General features: G+C 37.6%; 1 non-coding gene across 1 annotated transcript; it reads right to left on the reverse strand.

The window, feature by feature from the left end:
* Positions 1-5,309: 5,309 nt before the first annotated feature.
* Positions 5,310-5,416, reverse strand: LOC126017146 (U6 spliceosomal RNA). Its single transcript, XR_007498810.1, has one exon. It is a non-coding gene; the product is annotated as a U6 spliceosomal RNA (small nuclear RNA).
* Between the last annotated feature and the right edge of the window lie 1,167 nt (positions 5,417-6,583).

The following is a 6,583-nucleotide window of genomic DNA, read 5'->3' on the forward strand; positions in this document are numbered from 1 at the left end:
GCCTGCCAAACCCCCTCCTGCTAGACTCCATGTGTTTAATTTTTTTAAAATATCATATATACTATTGTACTAAAATATTGTCCTCCTGACTATTGCGCCCCCAGCGGTCACTCTCAGCTCATGCAGGTCTGGACGAGCCAGCCTGAACTCTTGCCTTGGCCTGTGGTTCTCACATGACACACCACAGACGGAACATACAACTCAACAGATGCATCTGAATGACTTGAAGTAACCCGTCAATTCAACAAAACAACTGTTATTGATTTCTGGCTTTATTTCCTCTCCACTGGTTGTTTAACTGAATTGATGGGTGGTCTGTGGAATTGATTGCACTAGGCAGTTCTTTCAGTGTGACAGAGACAAAGTGATGGTATTCCCAGAAAATGAATAAATCTGATCATTATAGAGAATATGAAGGCAAATAATATTTTTCTTCTTACAGTGGCTTTCCTTTGCAGCTCCTTTTGCAGGGGGTTGAATTATTTAAAGAAGATTTCATTGTATGTCAATATATGGATAAGCAGGCTTCCTTTCCATTTTCTACGGTTCCTGGGGAATGATCAGATGCCAGAATGAATCTGCCAATCTCTCTCTGCCCACATACAGACTTTTGCCAGCTCTGAGTCAGTGAAACCATTGTGTTTTATACATCTCCCCACTCAGACACCAATCGTATGCATAAAAATTGATTTTTCAGCCTTAAATAAAATGCAGACTCTTGGGCAAGCCAATGATAGACCAGCTCTTAGGGTAAGGGTGGGAGTTGTTTACACACCTGTGATTTATTTCCATTTCCCCAGAGGTTACGTTTCATGGCTTTAGACAGCATACACTTGTTTTCACTGACAGTGATGAAAAAAATTTTTCAGAACAGAACTGGAAGGATAAGAAGTGTGTGTGTGTGTGTGTGTGTGTGTGTGTGTGTGTGTGTGTGTGTGTGTGTGTGTGTGTGTGTGTGTGTGTGTAGAAAAACAAGAAATGAAAAGAGAACTGAATGCAGTAAACACTGAAGTCTGAGTTACTGAGCTCTTAAGCTTCCTCCAGCCACTTGGAGACTGACTTGCTGACCCCTTTCAGGAAACAGATTATGGTTGAATTTTTATTGACTTTCAGAATCTCTCTCTCTCTCTCTCTCTCTCTCTCTCTCTCTTTCTCACTCACTCACTTACTCTTTGCTATCATTGTCATTGGATTGTTAGATGGGAGCTCAGGACTGTTGCAATAAGTAACGCCACTGAAAGGTTTACATGCAATAAAGGGGTGGGAGGGGAGGTGGTAAGCATTTTAATTAACATCAAGTGAGTTAATTTGGAATATGCCTTGCGCATTTTGCATTTTTACACATTTTATACCACATGGCATGTCTCATTCCTGACAACTCATATGCAGTACAGTGTGACATTAGTACTTGGGGGCACAGTGCCAATTTAAAATTTTTTTTTATTTGCTCCTCCACACTGACATACTTTTTGGTGCACAAAAGGTAAAACTGAAAATGAGCACTGCTCATCATGAATTCCATTATGCCTTGCTGAAAAGCAGATGAATTCTCAAATGGTGTTAGTATATCCCAAGAAACTGTCAGTCTTAAAATGAGCAGGAGAACCCATAAATGATAATACAAAAATTAAAAATCTCTTAGCAAGTTTAAAATAAAAAAGAAATTTCTTAACCTGATTATTTAGTCAGACTTGGGAGCCATACCTACCGATGTTCATGTATTTATCCTGGTTTTGCAAAAGGAATTATTCCTTTTTGTGCTCTGGGGAACCATAGAGTTTGCTAGGAATTGAACCCAGGTTGGCTGCCTAATTGTGTGCCTTAAGCACTATACTATCTCTCCAGCCCTAATTATTTATTTTTGTTATTGGGACACATCCCGCAGTGTTTAGACTCATCATGGTACTTCAGGGGTCTTGCATTGCTGAGGATCAAAAAGATACCCTGCATGCCAAGCATATGTGTTTAGCCCTTTGAGTTCTCTCTCTCCGATGCAGTAGCGTATTTTTTCCCTCTAACTTTTGGGTTTGAGCCACACACAGATGTTACTCCAGGACTACTCCTTTGTTCACTGAAGGTGACTTACTAGGCAATATTTCACTAATGTAGGTCCACTTATAACTGACTCCTACTAGGAATACAGATATGTGGTAGTAGCAGAAATGCAAAGCTATTATTGCTAATGCTGCTGGTCTATGTATCACATTTTGAATATTATTGTGCTTGCCCTAATTCTCTTTTTAGCTTGTCCAAAGTGTCATAGCTATCCTTTGAGTCCTTACTTTCAGTTATTGCTCTTTCAATTTGAGAATTTCCATTTGAGTACATTATACATCTCTGGTGACACTCTCCATCTTGTCATCTCTTTTCTTACACAAAGCAATCATTGTTTATAGTATATCTATGTTGGTAACTCCAATAACAGATAAATTTATGAGTTTTTTTTAAGTGATCTGTTTATCGCATGGTCTTGTTTATTAGTCTGTCTGGGAAGTCTGTTTGTTTGTTTGTTTGTTTTTTGGGCCACACCCATTTGATGCTCAGGGGTTACTCCTGAATAAGCACTCAGAAATTGCCCCTGGCTTGGGGGAACCATATGGGACGCCGGGGGATCCAACAAGGCAGACACCTTACCTCTAGCACCACCTCACCGGCCCCTTGTCTGGGAATTCTTATTGAATTTTTATCATATTTGAAAAATTATAGAATCTCTGTATGCTATTATTTTTTTCTACAGAGGATTTGCCTGTTCTCTGGAAAGTAACAGAGTTGGAGATCATTTCAATCCAAGCAGAAAGTGACAATTCATAAAGCTATATGCACCTTCAGCATACTGTTGAGATTCACTGTTTTCTGAGGTACAGCCCTGCTGGAATTTCAACTTAAAGCTTCACCTCTTTGGAAAATTTTTTGTTTCTCTAGCTCCAAAATCTCATCTCCACCCCAGGTTTCTTATGCTTATACCTGCACAGCTGTGAGAACTCAGATACTGAGGCTATTTTACTAAAGTGATTCAAGGTGACTCTTTCACATTCCCATTTTTGCTAGAATCATGACCAGTCAGGTTCTAATCAAATTGGTAGCCCCAAATCAAATTTATTTGTCTCTAACTCCCCTCCCTTCATATCGACAAGACACCTACTGATTTCTCTGTCTCTCTTAGCTGAAGATCAGCACACATGCCCTGAGGTAGCAGCTACAGAAAGTTGATCTGCCCACAGGAAATGTTTTTTTCTCACAAGAACTTGCATCTCAGGTGTTGCCAGACTCAGTTGTTAATTTCTGCCATCAAATATTTCATTATTAATTTGTTTCAATTTTTCTAATTGCTTTCAGTAGAAGTTTAGGTCTGTACAAGGTTTTCAAGCATTACCAGATTCTGAAGTAGGGACATGTAGAAGGATGACTCCTGAGGATTGAAAATAAAGCATAATATGTTTGTATGGAATCAGACCAGCAACAGGAAAAGACAGGAGTGGATAATAAGATCTAAACTGCCTAAGAAATGGGTGAAAATGGCAGCATGTTTGAAACACAGAGACCAGTGGGCTACAAGTCACTAATGGGTAGGATCCTTTCTCTAACCTGCGCCTTATTATACTGCTCAGATACCAAATGACCAGGTTATATGGCTCATATAACAAATACACTGGCAGCATAATGACTAGCAGTCAACTCAATGGACTATGCCCCCAAAATTTCAAAATTAAACTCATACTGACTAATGTGAAATATGTCTAGAGAGTATTTAAAAATGTGATCATGACATAATTATAAGAGTATGAGCTCAGTTAAAAGAGAGATATTGCTTTCCCCATTCATTATTCTATCCTTTTCACATAGCCCAAAGCATTATACAAATAGTTATGCTAAGTTTATTTACTAAGTTAACATTCCATTAGATTATACTTCTAATTTTTGAAATCCATAAAATAAATTAGACTCTAAACGTACTTTAAAAGTAAAACCATGGGCCCAGAGAGATAGCACAGTGGTGTTTGCAGGGCCTAAGGTGGTTGGTTCGAATCCCGGTGTCCCATATGGTCCCCCGTGCCTGCCAGGAGCTATTTCTGAGCAGACAGCCAGGAGTAACCCCTGAGCAACGCCGGGTGTGGCCCAAAAACAAAACAAAACAAAAAAAAAAAGTAAAACCAGCAAAATTTCATATGCGGGTGTGAGATAAAGAGACAGATCAAGGGTGATTATAGGGTGAACAACTACAATAAAATATTTGCTATCAAATTCAGTATGGAGGAGGATGTTAAAAGTTGTAGATTTGGAGAGACAAGTGAAAGATAAGTGAGTTTGATTTTACATATGCTTACTTAAAGATAATATTCTTCTTGAGGTGTTTGGTTCAATCCAATGAATCTACATTTTTCAGTATTAGATGGTGTTTAAATTTTTGGAAATACAAGAGATGACTAAGGGGCATGCTGGTCTCTTTTCGTGTGGTACATATACACAATGGAATATTATGCAGCTGTCAGGAGATATGAAGTCATGAAATTTTCCCATGGATGTACATGGAATCTATTATGCTGAGTGAAATAAGTCAGAGAGAGAGAGAAAGATGCAGAATGGTCTTACTCATCTATGGGTTTTAAGAAAAAATGAAAGACAATCTTGCAATAATAATTTTCAGACACAAAAGAGAAAAGAGCTGGAAGTTCCAGCTCACCTCATGAAGCTCACCGCAAACAGGGGTGAGTTTAGTTAGAGAAATAACTACGTTTTGAACTATCCTAATAATGAGAATGTATGAGGGAAATAGAAAGCCTGTCTAGAGTACAGGCAGGGGTTGAGTGGGGAGGAGGGAGATTTGGGACATTGGTGATGGAAATGTTGCACTGGTGATGGGTGGTGTTCTCTACATGACTGAAACCCAAATACAATCATGTATGTAATAAAGTTGGTTAAATTAAAAAAAAAGACTGCAGCTAGGAATCAGAGGGCCTTAAAAGCTCTTAATTCTAAGTCATAGAAATTCAGAGAAGTACTGTGAGAAGAGGTGTGATTTAGAACCAATAAGTTAGACATAAATAAGAAGTATAAAATATTTTTGAATGTTGTTGACTTCATAAGGCTATATCATGAATTTTTCTGACATATATATCATCAATGTAACCTATATTTAAGCCATTAATAAAACTTATCATATTAATAAAGAATTATCATAACAAACTCTTTGAACCATGATCTGATAAAATTTGAACTTCAACTCATTGATTCCACTTATGATGAAAGAAGGTTATATTGTTTTATTTTATGTTTATTTATTATTTATTTTATTTTTTTAAGTTTAATAGAAAATTATGGAACGCTTCACAAATTTGCATGTCATCCTTGCACAAGGACCACATTAATCTTTTTTATGTGATTCCAATTTTAGTATATGTGCTGCGGAAGCAAGCACTATTTTTTTTGAATTACATGTCTTTCACAGTTATATTTAAGGTACATACATAGTGACAGTGAATTAGGGCAATTCCCCACCACCAGTATTGACCCCCCTTCACCCCTGCAAAATATAAATAAATAAATAAAGCTTTGGAAATACAAGAGATGACTAAGGGGCATGTTGATCTCTTTCCGTTGCTCCTCTACTTCTATTTGCCATCCTTTCTTCCCACTTTGTGCACAGGAGATTGCCCTTTGGCGTTTTGTCAGTGAAATGCCTAACTTCATTTTGGATTCAGTCAAGGGGATTATCAGCAGAATATTAAAGAATACAAAAAGGTGCTGGATTGTTGATTTCCTGCTGAGATGCTTTTTGTTGACTCTTGGTTGTATCAAAGGTCATAGCTTCCACTCATTCAGTGTCCCTTTTGTGGTTCTAATAACCACTCATGCTTCTAAGTCCTCAGACCCTCTATTTTTTTATAAACTCCATAATACTGAAGTTATTTGTTCTTAATATTTGCTGTTTGCTTCTGGGTCACATCAGCAGTACTCAGAATTACTCCTAGATTTGTCCTCAGAGATCACTCCTGGGAAAAGCTCAGGGATTCTATTGAAGTTTGTCTGGTATTTTTTTGTTTTGTTTTTTTATTTTTGCTTTATTATTATTATTACTTTATTTTTAATAATATCTTTATTTAAGCACCATGATTACAAACATGTTGGTAGTTGGATTTCAGTCAGAAAAAGAACAACCCCCTTCACTAGTGCAACATTCCCACCATCTATGCCCCCCATCTCTGTTCTTCCCCACCCCCTGCCTGTATCTAGGCAGGCATTCAACTTCTCTCACTAACATTGTCATGGTAGTTTTTAGTGTAGTTATTTCTCTAACTGAACTCACCACTCTTTGTGGTAAGCTTCATATCATGGGCCAATCCTTCCTGCCCTCATCTCTATTGTCTCTGGGAATTATTACATTAATGTATTATATTTTTCTTAAATCCCATAGATAAGTAAAATTATTCTAGGACACCTGAGTTTAAACTGGGGATGGCTCTGTGAAAGGAGACCCTACCCACTACTATTACTCTGGCCTCTTATCCTCAATATTTTAAACCCTGTTTATATCTTTATAAGAATATCCTAAAATTGATTAGAATTTGGGGAGTGTTGATGTGAA

Source organism: Suncus etruscus, chromosome 8 (genome assembly GCF_024139225.1).
Source record: "Suncus etruscus isolate mSunEtr1 chromosome 8, mSunEtr1.pri.cur, whole genome shotgun sequence".
NCBI lineage: Eukaryota > Metazoa > Chordata > Mammalia > Eulipotyphla > Soricidae > Suncus > Suncus etruscus.